This window comes from Mandrillus leucophaeus, unplaced genomic scaffold (assembly GCF_000951045.1).
Source record: "Mandrillus leucophaeus isolate KB7577 unplaced genomic scaffold, Mleu.le_1.0 Scaffold77, whole genome shotgun sequence".
NCBI classification, from domain to species: domain Eukaryota; kingdom Metazoa; phylum Chordata; class Mammalia; order Primates; family Cercopithecidae; genus Mandrillus; species Mandrillus leucophaeus.
This window is the reverse complement of record NW_012108363.1, coordinates 7,300,837-7,319,946: the sequence shown is the minus strand read 5'-3', so window position 1 is coordinate 7,319,946 and position 19,110 is coordinate 7,300,837. Positions and strand designations below refer to the sequence as shown.

General features: G+C 38.7%; 1 protein-coding gene across 2 annotated transcripts in view; it reads left to right on the top strand.

The window, feature by feature from the left end:
* SGCD (sarcoglycan, delta (35kDa dystrophin-associated glycoprotein)) overlaps positions 1–19,110 on the top strand; it is a 429,759-nt gene that overhangs the window by 97,186 nt on the left and 313,463 nt on the right. The window lies entirely within an intron of this gene.

Sequence of the window (19,110 nt, the reverse complement as noted above, 5' to 3'; positions counted from 1 at the left end):
TGTATAATTTGCATAAAAATCCATCTGAACTGAAGCCAAATTTTAATTTAAATTTCTGCTTTACAAAGAAACGTATTTTACTTCTTTTTAGCGTGCTGTGGTGACCGTGCTCAGGTTTTTGCTGAAATAAGAGATCGATGAGATATTTCCACCATGGCTTTTTGAAGAGATTCTTTACTGTGTAATTGCTAAGACAATTAGCTGCAAGCTACAGCTACTATTCCTTAGAAATGAAATAAGCTTCCCACTGTAAGAATTATGTTACTCCTCAGTAGTGTTGACAAGATGAAGAGCCATTTTGGATGTTATGATTCTGAAATGGCTATCTGTTGGTGATCCATGCTTCAACGTTGTTATGAGTCAGTTCTAGTCAACTGACATTTACAGCTTTTAGTTTATAGACTGGGGCTTTCAATTCAGCTCAATCAGGTGTCTGCAAATAAACATCTGTTATATTTAAGTTTTCCAATGTCTTTCTTTCAACTCTTATTTCCCCTAAATCAAATGCTTATTTAGCAGAGCCTGAAAATAAAAAAATAATATACAATACAATAAACAATTAAGAAATGAAAACAACTCCAAATTGTCTCAATGGGATACTTCACAGAAAACTGTTATGAAAAGCCACAAAGAAAGTATAGGAAACGGTTTAAAATGGAAATAGCCTAATTTCTTTCATGTCCATTAAACTGTTATTAATAAAGAGGGTAATAACCCAGGCTAGATTACACAGTGCATTCAAGAGTTTTCTCTTAGATCAGTTAAAATAATAGTCATAATCAGGTTATGATACATTTGAGTAGCATAGAGGAAACAGTAACACTTTCACAGCATGGATTTGCATCCTGAATCTGCAAACTCTGTGACTTTGGATAAAGTGGTGATCTCATATTAGCACAGGTTTCTTCGAAGAAAATCTGTAAACTGGATGCAAACAGGCAATGACTTTGACCACCATGGGTCAGCACAACTGTCCCTGTGACTAACAAAACTCAGCCACACATGATTTTATGGTCTGTAATATCATCCTCATACTTGGTACAATCATCTCTTAAGTGAAGATGTAGTTTAAAGGGCATTATTTCAGAGGGGGAGAATGGTTGACCACGTGAGCAGACAGGTCATAACTCAATAGAATTTAAATTGCTAAAAGAGCCCTTAAGTAAATGAGAGCTTTTAGCAGCACTTGAACCTCTCTGTTGGGGTCCATTTACAGATGCTACTGAAGAGGCAGGGGAAATTCCTTCACTTACTCTTTACTGCCTTTGGAAAGATTTCTGATTATGCTCTGGTTTAGGGATAAGTCCTAATACTCAATCTGTGAGCCTTTACCAGGCACAGCATTCAGGATAAATGTGAAATGACAGCGTGTGCCCTCCGGAAATTACAGAGATAAATACAGCCTCATATTATGCTGGGCCCGCAAGTCCATGGAGTGCTTTTGGAAACATACACCTTCCACCCACCAGCTCAGAGCATTTTATCAGCACTTTACTAATGTGATTTCCAGTGAAGGTCAGAAAGTTAAACTTATCACCCAGTAGCCAGGGTTGATAGTTCATATCTTGGTCTTATCACTGGGCCTCTTTTTCCCATTCCAATTGCTTTTTGAGGGCTTAGCACTGTTCACTTGGAGGAACTGTTTGTTGTGAGCAAGAGCTTAATAAAAATAAAAATCTTGTTGTATAAGGCAAAACCAAAATGTCCAAAACAATATCACAGTTTGCTCCCCAAATGTGGAATCTGACCCATCAATTTCCATCAGAATGATGTGACCCAATTACAAAGTCACTGCTTTTTTTTTTCTATATTTGGTTCTTCTTTTCTCACATGTCAAAGAAAAGCCAGTATTGAGCAGGTATCTGTCAAAGGATTCCTCTTTTGCTTTTTCCACTTCCCATTCAAATATAATTGATTGCAGCAGCATCGCAACAGCTTTTTAAAGGAATCTACACTTGAAATGCAGAAGGATTTGCTGAAAATGGCTGTGCCAGAAGATCTTTGATATCCATAAGCAAGATAACCTGCCATGTTCTAGAGTCTCCAAATTCGTGAATGTCATGGTGTATAATTTTTCAGTTTCCTTATATATAAAGCAGGGTTTCTCAACAACAGCACCGTTGACATTTTAGGCTAGGTAACTCTGTTGTGGTACGTATCCCATGCACAGTAGGTGCTTAGCTGCATCTGTAACCTCTGTCCTGCTAGTTGCCAGTAGCAAACGCCCTACCCTATTGTGATAACCAAAATCGTCTTCAGACATTGCTATATGTCCCTTGTTGGGCAGTTGTTCCCTTGTCCCAGTTGAGAACCATTGATGTAAAGTGAGGTTAATATTTCCTCCTGTAGGTTGCTAGGATCATGCAAGAAAATTTAGTCCTTTATTAAAAGAAATAGTACACAGGGTGAGACCAATAAATCGGCAAGTTGTGAATGCCAGAGGCCAGGAGTCTTCACTCACAAATGGATTGATTTACTCAGACAGAAAACTCATGTTGCAAAATTAGTCTTGCAAAGGCATATAAGCTCCATTTCGCAAGGGTCATTAGAAACAACTGAAAAAGGAAATATTAAATTGGCAAAGCGTACAGGTCTACAGGAGTCCCCTGTACCTTCGATGTGAAGGTTCAGTTAATATCTGGCATCATTTCTTGTTTTGAATTTTACAATTTGCATCATGAGAACACTGACACTTAATATTTGCTCAAAAAATGTTAAACGGAAGGAGGGAGGGCAGCCTCTCAAGAAAAGCCCCAAGGTCCAATGATCACACAGGCCCAGGCTAAACTTCAGCATCCTGAAATCCTCTAATCAATCACTGGGATGTTCTCATGCTTTGTTTATGTCTTGACTCGAAAGTCTACTATGTGACCTTAGTAAGTAGCTTTACTGTTCTGTGCCTTAGCCTTCTCATCTATAGGATATTAACAGTGCATAGCTCCAAGAATTGTACTGAGGAGTATATACCTGGTACTTTAGAAACTCAGTGTTGGTCAATGCAACTATTGTCATCATCACAGTCATATTATAGTTTTAGGGTGAAGTAGATTTTTTTGGATCTCAGGGACAGAAAGATGAGTTGATCCTACTCCTCTGTTCGTGGCACATCACTATTATTGATCTGTATAGGGCTGTAATCTTATTTTAAAAGTAAAATACTTTCCTTCATTTCTATATCGCATTTCCACTTCCCCTTCCCAAAACCATATTGTTGGTAACATAGAAAATCATTCTAATGTAGCTATTGAGTACCTTTTGTTTGTATACGTTCTTACAAAATGCATATTGTCTTGTATGCATGTATCTGTAATTTTCATAAGTAAAATGGTGCTATATCTGATTTTTTCTTACTCTTTTTACTCTGCCCGTTACTGCATGTTCGTATATTCCTTTGTAGTTGCCTGATTTATACACATCAACACATTTTACCCCTGTATTTTCCAGTGAAAAGCACCCAAGTGGCCTCCAATTCTCCACAAATAACAATCATGAATATCTTCATTCATAAACCCTTCAGATGTGTGTGAGGATGTATTTGGGATATGCATTGTGCACACATCTCTGTTAAAAAGCTGTTGTAGGAAACTATTCCAAATTTTTGGTCTTGCCACATCAACATCACTGTTACCTGCAGTTTCATTCAGAGTAATAGCATCAATATATCAAGATGATGGCAGAGATAAATACATTTATTTATTGCATGCATTTTTATTTGCTAGGTACTATGCTAGGTATTTTATGTCCCCAAGACTTCACATTCAGTAATTCAAGAGGAGGACTCAGGGCACTCAGCATGTGGCCGTACTCGTGGCCATGACTTTCTTCCAGCAAAAGGACACTAAGCACAATCAGCAGAGGAAAAAGGTGCATGGGACACCTTTTCGAGACGAAATCAGATGAAATTATTTGGAGTCCTCTGCCAATGGAGTCACACCGAACGCACTTAATTCCCCCAACAACTAAGTGTGACATTATGTGTGAAATGTTGCCAACCAGAGGAACTTTTTTTATTGAGGCTGGTCATGTAGGCATCCTGTGCCTGGGATATACCAAAATCCCAGATTCCCAGAAGGAAAGCGCACGTTCAGCATAAACCTTATTGTCGAGAAATAGCTTGCCATTTTTATAATTTCTGAGAATGCTGAGAAACTTCCCAAAATCCAACTTCCCAGACCCCAGTGAAAGCCAATGTTATAAGCAATCCTTTCAAAGGACAGCAGTCAGGCGCAATACATTAACTCTTTTCTTGCCCATTTTGTTTTCATTGTCTGTCAGTGCACTGAAAAGCTAGTAATTATGTTTTCATTTTTAAATGAGAAAACGGAGAAGTAACTTACCCCAGGTCACAGTTCAGAAGAGTCAGGATGAACCCCCAAGCTTTCTAGAAACCAGCGTCCTTTTAAAACTGCCTTCAAGAATTGATGTTCTCTCTGCTATAATTTCAGCTCATAATTAGCAATTAAACACACAAAACAATCATTTCTTTCTTTGCTGAACATAGCTTAATCTGTCATTTTCTTCTTTTAGAAGCAGCTTCTTGGAAAACTTTTAAGTTATTACATTGACGTAAGTGGAGGGTTTGGTTACTGCTATAGTCCTGAGAAATGGACATTTTTTCACTACTTGTATGCTGGTTGTTTTTTTTTTAATTTCTATAGTTTTTTGGGTACATGTTGTTTTTTGTTACATGGATAAGTTCTTTACTGGTGATTTCTGAGATTTTGGTGCACCCGTCACCCGGGCAGTGTACACTGTACCCAGTATGTAACATTTTATCCCTCACCCACCAACTTACACTTCCCCCCAAGTCCCTAAAGTCCTTTATATCATTCTTAGCCTTTGTAGTCTCATAGCTTAGCTCCTCCCTACTAGTGAGAACATACGATACTTGGTTTTCTATTATTGAATTACTTCACTTAGAATAATGGCCTCCAGCTCCATCCAAGTTGCTGCAAAGGCCATTATTTCATTCTGTTTTATGGCTGAGTGGTATTCCGCGGTACATACATACCACATATTCTTTATCCACTCATTGGCTGATAGGCATTTAGATTGGTTTCATATTTTTGCAATTGTGAATTATGCTGCTGTAAACATGCATGTGCATGCGTCTCTTTCATGTAATGACTTATTTTCCTTTGGGTGGATACTTAGTAGTAGGATTCCTAGGTCAAATGGTAGTTTTACTTTCAGTTCTTTAAGGAATCTTCATACTGTTTTCAATACTGGTTATACTAGTTTACAATTTTACTAGCAATGTAAAAGAGTTCTCTATTCACCACATCCATGCAAACATCTATTATTTTTCAACTTTTTATTTATGGCCTTACCACCTTACTCCTCCACCTTGAGGAGTAAGGTAGTAAGTCATTGTGGTTTTGATTTGCATTTCTCTGATAATTAGTGATATTGAGCATTTTTTATGTTTGTTGGCCATTTGTATATCTTGAGAATTCTCTATTCACGTTCTTTAATCATTTTTTGATGGGATTATTTGTTTTCTCTCTTGCTGATTTGAGTTCCTTGTAGATTCTGGATATTAGTCCTTTGTCGGATGCATTGTTTGCAAATATTTTCTCCCACACTCTAGGTTGTCTCTTTGCTGATTATGTCTTTGGCTGTGCAGACGCTTTTTAGTTTAATTAGGTCTCATTTATTTATTATGGTTTTAGTTGCATTTGCTTTTGGGTTCTTAGTCGTGATTGTTTTGCCTAAGCCAGTGTCTAGAAGAATTTTCCTGATGTTGTCTTGAAGAACATTTATGATTTCATCTCTTAGATTTAAGTATTTGATCCATCTTGGGTTGATTTTTGTGTAAAGTGAGAGATGAAGATCCATTTCATTCTTCTACTTGTGGCTTGTCAGTTTTCCCAGCACCATTTATTGAATAAAGTGTCCTTTCCCCACTTTATGTTTTTGTTTGCTTTGTTGAAAATCAGTTGGCTGTAAATATTTTGCTTTATTTCTGACTTCTCTTCAGTTTCCTTGGTCTGTGTGCCTATTTTTATACCAATACTATGCTGTTTTGGTAACTATAGCCTTGTAGTATAATTTGCATTTGGGTAATGTAATGCCTCCAGATTTGCTCTTTTTGCTAAGTATTGCTTTGGCTATGTGGGCTCCTCTGTGTTTCCATATAAATTTTAGAATTGTTTTCTCTGGTTCCATGAAGAATGGTGATGATATTTTGATGGAAATTCCACTGGATCGGTAGATTGCTTTGGGCAGTAAGGTCATTTTCTCAGTGTTGATTCTACCCATCCATTAGCGTAGAATGTGTTTCCATTTGTTTCTGTCACATATGATTTCTTTAAGCAATGTTTTGTAGTCTTCCTTGCAGAGATCTTTCACCTCATTGGTTAAGTATATTCCTAAGTATTTTATTTTTTGAAGCTGTTGTAAAAGGCATAGTGTTCTTGATTTGATTCTCAGCTTTGTCATTGTTGGTGTATAGCAGTGCTATTGATGTGTACACTGATTTTGTATGCTGAGATTTTGATGAGTTCATCTATCAGATCTAGGAGCTGTTTGAGTCTTTAGGGTTTTCTAGATGTATAGTCATATCAGTGAACAGCGACAGTTTGACTTCCGATTTTCTAGTTCGGAGGCCCTTTCTTTCTTTCTCTTGTCTGATCGCTCTGGCTAGGACTTCTAGTACCATGTTGAATAGAATTGGTGAAAGTGGGCATTCTTGTCTTGTTCCATTTTTCAGGGGGAATCCTTTCAACTTTTCGCCAGGCAGTCTAATGTTGGCTGTGGGTTTGTCATAGATGGCTTTATTACTTTGAGGTATGTCCCTGCAATGCCAATTTTTTTGAGAGGTTTTATCATAAAGGGATGCTGGATTTTATCAAATGCTTTTTCTGCATCTACTGAGATGATCATATTGATTTTTGTTTTTAATTCTCTTTATGTGATGTATCAAATTTATTGACTTGCATATGTTAAACCATCCCTGCATCCCTGATATGAAACCCACTTGATCATGGTGAATTATCTTTTTGATATGTTGTTGGATTCAGTTAGCTAGCATTTTGTTAAGGATTTTAGTGTCTCTGTTCATCAGGAATATCAGCCATAGTTTTTTTTTTGTTTTTTTTGTTTTTTTTTTTTTTGGTTATGTCCTTTTCTGGTTTTAGTTTTAAGATGATGCTGGCTTCATAGAATGATTTAGGGAGGGTTCCCTCTTTATATTGTGGAGTAGTGTCAATAGTATTGGTACCAATTATGTTTTTAATGTCTGGTAGAATTCTGCTGTGAATTCATCTGGTCCTGGACTTTTTTTGTTGGTAATTTTTAAATTACTGTTTCAATCTCGCTGCTTGTTACTGGTCTGTTCAGGGTATCTAATTCTTCCTGATTTAAGTTAGGAGGGTTGTATCTTTCCAGGAATTTATCCATCTCCTCTAGGTTTTCTAGTTTATGTGCATAAAGGTGCTCATAGTAGCCTTGAATAATCTTTTGTGTTTCTGTGATATTGGTTGTAATAGCTCCCATTTCATTTCTAATTGAGCTTATTTGGATCTTCTCTTTTCTTTTTTAAGTTAATCTGTTTAATGCTCTGTCAATTTTATTTATCTTTTCAAAGAACCAGCTTTTTGTTTCATTGATATTTTGTAATTTTTTTGTTTCATTTTCATTTGGTTCTGCTCTGATCCTTGTTATTTCTTTTCTTCTGCTGGTTTGGGGTTTGGTTTGCTCTTGTTTCTCTAGTTCCTTGAAGTGTGACCTTAGATTGTCTATTTGTGCTCTTTTAGACTTTTGATGTAGTCATTTAGTGCTATGAACTTTCCCCTTAGCACTGCTTTTGCTATAACCCAGAAGTTTGGATAATTTGTGTCACTATTATTCATTTCAAATAATTTTTAAATTTCCATCTTGATTTCATTATTGAGCCAAAGATCATTCAAGAGCATATTATTTAATTTCCATATATTTGTATAGTTTTTGTGGGTTCTGTTTGTGGTTGATTTCTAGTTTTATTCCACTGTGGTCTGAGAAAATACTTGATGTGATTTTGATTTTCTTAAATTTATTGAGTCTTTCTTTGTGACTTAGCATATGGTCTATCTTAGAGAATATTCCACATGCTGATGAGAAGAATGTATATTCTGCATCTGTTCAATCCATTTGTTCTAGGGTATAGTTTAAGTCCATTGTTTCTTTGTTGCCTTTCTGTCTTGATTATTGATCTAGTGTTTTTGGTGGAATATTGAAGTCCCCCAGTGTTATTATGTTGCTGTCTATCTCATTTCTTAGGTCTAGTAGTAATTGTTTTATAAATCTGGGAGCTTAAGCGTTAGGTACATATATATTTAGGATTGTGATATCTTCCTGTTGGACAAATTATTTTCCTCATTATATAATGTCCCTCATTGTCTTTTTTTTTTTTTTTAAGTGTTCTTGCTTTAAAGTCTGTTTTGTCTGATATAAAAATAGCTACTCCAGCTCGCTTTTGGTTTCCATTTGCCTAGAATATCTTTTTCTACCCTTTCACCTTATATTTATGTGAGTCCTTATGTTTTCAGTGAGTCTCTTGAAGATAGCAGATACTTGGTTGGTGAATTTTTAACCATTCTGCCATTCTGTATCTTTTAAGTGGAGCATTTAGGCCATTTATATTCAACATTAGTATTGACATGTGAGGTCCCATTATATTCATTATGTTAGTTGTTGCCTAAATACTTTTTTTTTTTTTAATTGTGAGATTTATGCTTTAAGGAGGTTCTATTTTGGTGTATATCGAGGTTTTGATTCAAGATTTAGAACTCCTTTCAGCATTTCTTGTAGTGCTGATTTGGTAGTGGCAGATTCTCTCAGCATTTGTTTGTCTGAAAGAGAATTTATTTCTCCTTCATTTATGAAGCCTACTTTCACTGGATGCACAATTCTTGGCTTAAAATTGTTTTGTTTAAGGAGACCAAAGATAGGACCCAAAGTCCTTCTGGCCTGTAAGGTTTCTTGTGAGAAATCTGCTGTTAATCTGGTAGGTTTTCTTTTGTAGGTTGCCTGATGCTTTTTTCTCATAGCTCCTAAGATTCTTTCCTTTATCTTGACTTTAGATAGCCCTATGACTATGTGCCTTGGTGATGATCTTTTTGTGATGAATTTCCCAAGAGTCCTTTGAGCTTCTTGTATTCGGATGTCTAGATCTCTAGCAAGGCCAGGGAAGTTTTCTTCAATTACTTCCTCCAAGTTTTTCAAATATTTTTATTTCTCTTCCTCAGGAACACCAATTATTCTTAGGTTTGGCCATTTTACATCATTCCATATTTCTTGGGTACTTTGTTCATTTTTTAAAACTCTTTTTTCTTTATCTGATTGGTTTAGTTCAAAAGTCTTGTCTTCTAGCTCTGAAATTCTTTGTTCTTCTTGTTCTAGTCTACTTTTGAAACTTTCCACTGCATTTTTTATTTCCCTAAGAGTGTCTTTAATTTCCAGAAGTTCTGATTTTTTTATACTATCAATTTTTCTGGGAAGTTTTTTATTCATATCCTGGATTTTTTTAAGTTGGTTTACCCCTTTCTCTGGTATCTCCTTGAGTAGCCTAATAACCTTTGGAATCCTTTATTGGAAATTCAGAGATTTCTTCCTGGTCTGGATCCATTGCTGGGGAGCTTGTGTAATCTTTTGGGGGATACTATAGATCCCTGTTTTGTCATATTGTCAGATTTACTTTTCTGGTTTCTTTCCATTTGAGTAGACCATTTCTTCAAATTGTTCTTGAATTTATTTTTGGTTGGACTATGTTGTTTTTTTTTTTAATTTCATTTTTCCTCTCCTAAGGATTGGACTTTAATGTTTATTTTAGCTTAATTTGATTTTTGGTGCCTTTAGGGGTGAAAATTTTGTATGTCTTTCTTAGTTGTAGGGATTATTTGTGTGCTGGCTTTCCCAGATGTGGTTGTAGTAGTTATAGTCTTGGTGTATGGGAGAGTTCACTGTCTTCTTTGGGGGTGAAATGGCAGAGATCTTTTGAAGCTTATCTCAATTTCTCATGGTATACACTTAACTTAATTTTTTCCTAGTATTTTGTTGACCAAATTAATGATTCAGGCTTCAGGCCAATGGGAAAGGTATCCCTGGGTAGGGACTGGTTGTAGCTAAGGCAGGTGGGTAGATATAATACTCAATGGTGGGTCAAGATCCTAGTCTTGATGAGGGTAGCTAGGGCAGCTCTCAATTAGATGTGCTGAGGTTTCATCAGGGTGAAGAGGGAGAGCCGTCCCAGCTCCCCTGCCAGGCCAGCAGGAAAGCTATCTACCTCACAGCCTCACTCCTATTTTAGTGTTTTGGTTATTCAGATCAATCAGGCACCTCTTTTCATCTGTAGGAATGTTGGTGTTCCAAGCAGGGAGGAATTGTGACTCTGCTTCTCGTGCAGGTCTGACTCTGTTGTCTTTTTTCTTTTTCTTAAGATGTGATTATCTCGATTATCTCCTCCTGTGGGGTTGCACTCACCCTGAATTGCTCCAGGAAAGCTGTCTGTAGGTGCATCCATGCTGCATTCCTGTCGGAGAAGCCCCAGCTTTGTCTGCAATGGTGTGCCAGAGGGGAACAAGGACCCCTTCTCCAAGTCCCTTCCCAATCAGAGAGGCTGCCTGCCTGTCAGGGTAGAGGTGCAGACTTTCCCTACTGCCTCCAGCACTGCAGTTATGTCTCTGCTGTAAGAAACCTCCCACCAGCAGAAAGATCTGGGACTCAAGGCCTGCTGTTAAGATTCTTTTGTCCCACGGGGTAATCCCTTGATGTGGTACTGTCCCGCCTTCCCTCAGGAATAGGGCTTCCTGAGAGCCAGACTGCAGTCATTTTTTTGTTTTTTGTTTTGTTTTGTTTCTTGAGACAGAGTTTTGCTCTTGTTGCCCAGGCTGGAGTGCACTGGCATGATCTCGGCTCACTGAAACCTCTGCCTCCCCCAGTTCAGGTGATTCTCCTGCCTCAGCCTCCTGAGTAGCTGGGATTACAGGCATGTACCACCATGCCCCACTAATTTTTGTATTTTTAGCAGAAAAGGGGTTTCCCCATTTTGGCCAGGCTGGTCTCAAACTCCTGACCTCAGGCGATCTGCCCCCCTCAGCCTCTCAAAGTGTTGGGATTACAGGCATGAGTCACTGCACCCATCCAGACTGCAATGATTGTTACTGCTTTTCTGGGTGTAGCCACCCAGTGAGGCTACAAGGCTCTGGGCCGGTACTGGAGAATGTCTACAAAGGGTCCAATCAGGTCTCCCAGCAGTGAATACCAGCATCTGCTCTGATGGAGGTAGCAGGGGAGTGACATGGACTCTGTGAGATTCCTCCGTTGTAGATAGGCTAATGTGCTGCTTTTCTCATATGCTAGTTATGCTAGTAGTGAAGTTGTCACATGGACGGACTCAGGACCTCTGGTTAGCCAGCATGTTGCAGGTGGTGGAATTAGGTGTTATTTTCTTTTTCCTGGGAGCAGTGTTGCTCTGTCATGGGTTGCTGTAAAGTCCTAAGTTGGTTGGCCTCCAGCCAGGAGGTGGCACTTGCAAGAGGGCACCAGGTGCGGTAGTATCATTGGGATTTGAGCTTATCCAAAGTTGGCCGGGGGAAGTATTCTGGTCTCTCAGGCAATGGGTGGGGCCATAAAGCTCCCCAAGAGTTTATGTCCTTTGTGTGAAGCTACCAGGGAAGGTAGAGAAATACCATCAGGTGGGGTCAGGGTTAGGTGGGTCTGAGCACAGACTCTCTCTCCTTGGGCAGGGAATGCTGTGGCCACTGTAGGGGATAGCGGTGGTTCCCAGGCTGCTGGGGTCATGTTCCACAGGGAAGTATAACTGCCTCTGTTGTGCAGAAGAGTTCACAAGGGGAGTAGTGAGTAGCGGGCAGTGACAGGCCCCACCCAGCTCCCATGCAGTTGGTGAAGCTGGTCTCACTCCCACAGTGCCCTATTAACAGCGCCATATTTAGATCCAGGCAGCCTACACACAGAACTCAGGCCTGCCTCAGGCCAGAAGCTTCCTTGCAGAGATAACAAACAGGGCTTTCAGACCACACCCCTTCCCATATGCCTGTAATGCCAGGCACCTAACTCCTGCACGCGTGTCTGCAGCACTTCCTGCTCACTTGCAGATTCTGTTCAATGAAGTTCATCCTCACTCAAAACTGTATCACAGAATTCAGTTGGGAGCATCTTTCAGTGATGGGTATTTTGAACCACAGATCAAAGTTAAAATTTTTGTGACTTACAACAAATATAAAGTTAGGTTAATTTTTACATTGCAATCACTTTGGAAAACAGTGTCTCTTTTCTGGTTGAGAAAGAACCACTCACTTTGCGCTAATCATTCTCTCTCCGTTCTCACTCTCATCAGTACAAACCCTATTAAATGCTTCCAGATGTTTAATTTCCCAAATGGTATCTATCTAGTAAATCGGGGAGTGGGAATTTGGACCAGGCAGATACCAAAACCATAACCTATTCACATGCTCTACTGCCTTCCCCAAACACCATTCTAATGGTGATCCAAAGTAAACCAGGTCGGGAAACAAGTTCTGTGAACTAAGCAGAAGAACAAAGGCCCACGTTGATGGTTGACCACCTTGAAACTCCAGTTTAGCACTCGTTTTTTTGAGCATCAGCAAGTCCCTCTCTCTTTGTGCCTCTGTCTTCTTGTTTCCAAAATGAGGCTAAGGATTCCTGCCCTACTACCTGTACAGTATTAGTGTGGCAATCATGTAGGATGGCAAATCTAAAAATATTTTGAACAGCACAAAGGGGCTTATATCAGTTATTTCTCTTTTAGTTGTATGTGGTGTTAGGCAAAAAAAGTCTTTTATCAGGGCAGAAAGCTGACAGTACCAAGGGATGGCCTGTCACCATGTGCAGCTTGATAATATGGGGTAAACGTTGTCAACACAAGTTGGTTTCTCCCTGTGCAGCTTTCAGGCCCCATTTTTCTTTATGTAAGCCCCTTCTCCACAGTGTCTCCCCTTGTGGTTACAAGATGGCTATAGCAATTGTTGACCTTGTGTCTCAATGTCCAATACCTCAGGAAAGGCAGAGACAGCTTCTTACATAGCTAAAACTGAGATTGCCAGAATCAAGTCTCATTGCCCATGATTGGCCTCCACTGGGTAACATGCCAGGCTATAAACCAATCCCAGTTACCAGGAGATGCCAAATGCTCATTGGCTGGGCCCAGGCCACATGCCACTCTTGCAGCTGAAGATGCCATCAGAACCACCTGGAAAGGCAATATGGAAGGTGTGCATCTCTAGCTAGCTAATACCAAAAGAAGGATGATTACGTTGGTAAAGAAGTTTCAGTGACATCTTCTGAATGCTGTGTGTGTATAAAGCAGTCTTATTAAAATATCATAGATCTAAGAAAGCAATGTATTCCACAACCTGGCTGGAGTAAGGCAAAACTAAGATACACTGTTCTGAACAGAGTTTAGATGGGAGGGATGGCTCCCCACACAAGCATACCATTTATTAAACACCCAGAGGGGAAGTGTAATTCAGCAGTGGTGGGGCTCCCTCCCTCTCCAGTCCCATTTAAGCCTTTATTTTTCAGCCCTTGTCATATTGGCCCACGTAGGGGAGGGTAAGTATAGAAGGTAATTACTAAGATAGTATTTAATTAGTTTTGGTTTCAAATAAAGGTATTTGCTGCAAACCTGGCCAGCAATGCTGATAGATATTAATGAATGAAGCCGTATGATTAAAACATCTGTCACTGTCAGGCAGGGTCGATTCAGGGTGGGGATTGGCCTGTCACTGGGAATGTGATGATGGCCACAGAAAGCCAAATTAGCCAAACTTAATGTTTCCCTAATCATTAGGCGATTGAGTTGACAGTGATTGGTCGCAAACATGCACCGGTGAGCAGTAATGAAGTTGCTACCAGATCAGTTCAGCATAGGTTTTTCAGGCTAATTAGCTAGACAAAAATGTTAATTTAATCAAAGAAACTTGTATTCATTAAAGGTGTATAAGAGAGCTGGAGGAGAAAATTGGCTCAGTCATTGAGGAGGTAAAATTATAGCTGCCAAGCAAGTCATCTTGCTTCATAAAATCATTCCTCAATTTATACTATCTCTTAGAAAAGTCTAGTTACACTTAAGTGTGTCATGTGGGCTTTCTTCTTAAGGTCTGGTTATCATAAAGGAAAGATCATCTGCAGAGCAATGTAGAATAAAAGCAAATACTTAACTCATTTTATCCCCAGAGGATTAATTAATTCCTGTAGAAATGTTCTTTTATTTTGATTCATAGACTGTAGGAATAGAAACAGTTTTTAGAGATTATCTAATTCATGTCATTCTATTTACAAGAAGAAAATGAGGCACAGAAAGGCAGTATTACTTGCTCAAGGCCACACAGCTTAACGTATTTTAATTTGTGCCCTAGACACAAAGATTCCCTGTGTAGTTAGTAGCGTGCAACTTGTGAATTAAACATTGCAAATGGGATTTCCCCCTTTGCAGTATATTCCCCTGAGGATATACTAAGGACATCCTCAGATATTTTTGCAGAGAGACATTCATCTCAAAAGATTACAATCTGTCTGTACTTGTAATTGTGACGAAAATGAAAAATCTATATGATGGACAAATACAATTTGTTTATTTCTTGGCGTGGAATCATATATGTGGAAGTGCTAGAAGTAATAAGTGCTATTTAGATATCAGCTGTTGCTACATCAAGGGCTAAAATTATTTTCTGTACCTGCTCTTGAATATCTCCTTGGCAGGTGATAGGGAGATGTAGACTTTCCTTTGCAAGTTCTGTATCCTGTTATTAATACTAGCATAGACCTCCTGAGTCCGGGTATGCTAACATGCATGGGCTACTAACTGTTTAAAGAATTGATGTGTTGATTTGTCCATCCATTTAGTAATTCCACTAATACTTCTGAAGAGGGGTTGTGGTGATACATTGTTCAACTCAGGCCTTTGTAGAATTCTCTCTGGATTGGGACAGGAAGAAATCCTTACCTCCCAATGTTTATGCAGGCCACCTTCTGTCCAAGATGCCGTTTGACGTTATCTTGAGCTGGTGAAATTCTATTCATCTTTCAGCGCTCAGTTTGAATATTCTTTCCTCCAAGTAGCTCTCCCAAGTTCCCAAACCAAGTGTGGACCCCACCTGTGTGCCCCTAGCACCCAAAGTCTATGCTTATCAGGGCAGCTATCACTCAATTTGTCTGTAGCCTGTTTGTTCGGAAACTGGGTCACAGTTTCTCAGTGTGGATCAGGTACCACCCACATCAAAACTGCCGGGATTCTTTGTCAAAAATTTGAATTGATTTTATGTGATCCACATTTAATCAGAGGGGACGAGGTATAAAATGGGTTTTGATCAATTTCTTAGGTTATCACACACTGTAAGATTTTAAAATGCTATGTTGTTCTCTCAGCTAGCTGAAGCATGGCTAGGCTCGCAGAAAGCGCTCAAGATGTATTTGTTCAATGAATGAATGAATGAATGAATGAATGAATGATTGCACAAACAAATGGGTTCTGGTCATATCAAAATCAGTTGTCAAATCATATAGTCAGAACTCTCCCAAGGAATTTGACTCACGGCTTTGCTAGTGTACGATTCTGTTCCTTATCTCTGATGCTGTAGAACCTTAGGAGTTATAATATTTTGGAAGCTAAAAGGGCCCTTGAAGATCATCCAGTCCACTCCTGTAATGGAGATGACCAGATGGAAAGAGGCTTGCCTAAGGTTACAGAGCACATTAATGACGGAGACTGAATCAGAATCCATATTTCCGTGTGAGTCCATTGCCTTTCCTGTTATATCATGCTCCTGCTGCGGTGGCTTTACCCTGTGAAGAAGCAATGCTATTCTTGCTCTGATACCTCTAGAGGAAATGTCCAAACTGTCTGGTTTTATAAAGAATTAGAAACAAATTAAATTTTTGATAGTTGACATGTAACTAACATCCACCCCTTCCAGAGACCCCTCCTTTACAGGTAACCAACTCAGCCAAGTCTGATATATGGAGAGGTGCTTGTGAAAGTGTCAAGGTGCTGATTATTTCAAGTTGTAAAAATCAATTAGGAATTCCAGCCGCATGGAATTGGAGCATCCTATGGCCTGAAAGTTCCTGGCTGTCATTTCATTCAAATCCTCTGTGTCTCATATATTTTTTTTTTAATTCCCATTCATTTCTCACAGTTTTTGCTATATTCAAATACCAAACATTATCCTTTGAAATAACTTTTAAAGAAAGATTGAGTTCATCCTGATTAGTAGTATTCATGGAATCTTGTGTTTGATGTGCTAGTTTTCTAATACTTCTTTTCAAGTACTATTTTAATTGCCATCCTTGTACCATGTAAGTCATCTTATATATATTGTGGTTATATACATTTTGGTTTGGGATGCAACTTCCTCATTATTTTAGTTGGATTCTGTCATCTTCCCATTATACCTCAAAGGGGAATATTCATACATTTTCAGAATAAATGCTTTATGGTCTAATTTAAATGAAAATAAAGATGTTATCCTAGAGTCATCTTAGTTCCTCTGTAGTATTGTCTATGGCAAAGGAGAGCTGACGGTCTTTTATTTTAAAATCACACCCTGAGCTAGTTGGTTATTATTAAAGAATGACAGATGGCACAAAGGATGCTAAGGTAGAAATTAAGGTTTCTTTGTAGGTTTGGCAAATTTTATAGCATACAAGGGCTGCTTCAGTGCTGTGATTAAACAATGCAAACAGTATTGCATTAGCATCTAAATTTTACATCATTTTCAAGAAAACAGAATCCTGATAACAGATGGAAAAGACTGATATTTATCTAACAACAAAGGGGAGTCACAATTTGACTGCTGGATATTTAAATCTTAGCCAACAAGGGAGATGGTAATTCAGGGAAAATGAAGAGGAGATAGCTAGTATCACTCTTTTGGAGAGGGAAGAAAATATGTGTGTTTTTTGACTTTCGGAAATGATAGCCAAGTTCCAGTTTTGGAATCACCTCTGTGACTTATTACAAGTGGATATTTGAGCATTTCAGATCATTTCCAGATACACATTTTCTAGGTTTGATGCAGAGAGGCTATGCGAATCCTTGAAGCTGAAGGAAAATTACATTTAGAGGGACTGAAGGCTTATGCCTAAGCATGCTACCTGGAGGATACATTGGGGAGGCTGGATTTGCAACCTTAAAATGGCCCCACACTCAGTTGGAAATTTCAGTATCTCCGTTAGGATTTTGAATTAGGAGAGCATATTTGTCAGATTTGAAGACAGTAGGAAATCAAGCGTTTTTGGAAAACCATAAATGAGTTAATGTAGTGTTCAGGACAAGCTGTGAACTTGCCTCTCAAAGGAGGTTTGTAGTAATAACCTGCTGTAAAAATTATCCCTGCTTTTCTGGCGGTTGACCATATGCTCCTGCTCTGAGAGCTGACATTTTCTGGCAGTCACTGTAGCTTAAGGACCTATTATTCTGTGCGGTGGACTTTGGCTCTGTTTTCTATGTGCTTTCAGGTGGGCAGTTTGCAGCAAGGGAGGGAAGCCAATGCGAAGTTAAGTAAAGATGGAAGGATCTTTTTCAAAAGCTTGTTTTCACGCACAGCAGCAAGGACAACAGAGCCAAAGAGAGGTGTTTATATTTCTACATGGTAGAAAGGAAACTCCACTTCAACCCCCACCTCTCCCAGGACACTGTCTTTTAGCTCCTCCAGCTCATGCTGTTCTCTCCTGTTTACAAAATTGCAAAGTACCTGTAATCCCACTGCACTGTTTAGCAATTAATCACATTCTCCATCTCTTTTCTTTTCTCCTTCATTCTTCACGGGGAACCCTAACCAAATGGTGTCCCATTTTCAACATTTTAAAAAGTCTTTTGTACCCTCTATGGCACCTAGTTTCATTATGACAGCCAGATAGGCTAACAGTCACAATAATAGCTGCAGTAGTAATTGTGATCATAACAATCATAACAACTCAACACGAACTAAATGCATTTAAGGTGACAAAGGCTGTTTAAGCTTTCAAAGAATTAAGTTTTTTAATCAAACAAACCTAAGACAGTTACTGTTATTTCCTACATTTGACAAATTGTAGGGGCATTGAAGGCAAGAAATGTTAAGAAATTACTCAAAGTCAGAGCAAGTACTTAAGCTCAGGCAAATATTCTGTCTTCAGAGACCCCACTCCAAACCACTGGGCTCTTTCCCAGGTCATGAAAAATAAGGAATAGCAGCTAACCTTGACAGAGACGTGAGGCACTATTCCAAGGACCGTTAAGATATAATCCCATTTAATACAGCAACCCAATGAAGGAGGTGCTCTTTACAACCCCTTTTTCCATTTGAGGAAACTGAGTTTCAGAGACATTATTAATTGCTCTGTGTAATGCAGCCAGTAAGTGAAAGAGCTGAGGAGTGTCTTCTCTTAATCGTTGTGTGACATTGTGCTTCAGGACATACTTGAATTTATCTGGATGGCAAACAAATATTATTTACTTGACAATTCCTTCTTCGGGAAACTTAGTTCTTAAGAGAAATGGATTGTTCCTGGTTTTCTTTCTTTATCTAGGGTAGAGTTTCTCAATACGTTTTTTAATTATTGCCCCCCTCAGGAGCCTGTTTAAATCTTTTTGCATAATTGCTCCCCAGCCCCCACTGTGAAATGTTAATACCATTTTATTTATTGCGTAGCTGTTTGGGTACTACATGAATATCTGTGCTTTATACATGAGAAGAATAAGAAATTTTAACCATCGGGAACCAATTCTTATCCTTTGGGAACAATGTTACACCAATAAGAATGCATGGTTATATCTTTCCACACTCCCATTTTTAAGCTGCTTTAGCATGAACTCTTGAAAAGCAATGCATAGGAACATTTTGATTAAAGTGAGAGCTCACTGTGCAGGATGCTCCACTTAATTAGCCAGGAATCCTTTATGTTTATACCATTAATGAATATCTTGTATCAGATTGTTGTGGGAAAAAAATCATGGAAATCTGCAAGTTTTCCCATCTGTGCCTTTCACTCTATCTTTTGAGGCCCAGAAAGCATTGGAAACCCATCCTACAGAAAGTCAGTGCAGTTTTTTTAATTGAGGTGAAATTCACACAACATAAAAATACAAAAAAAAAAAAAAAAAAAAAA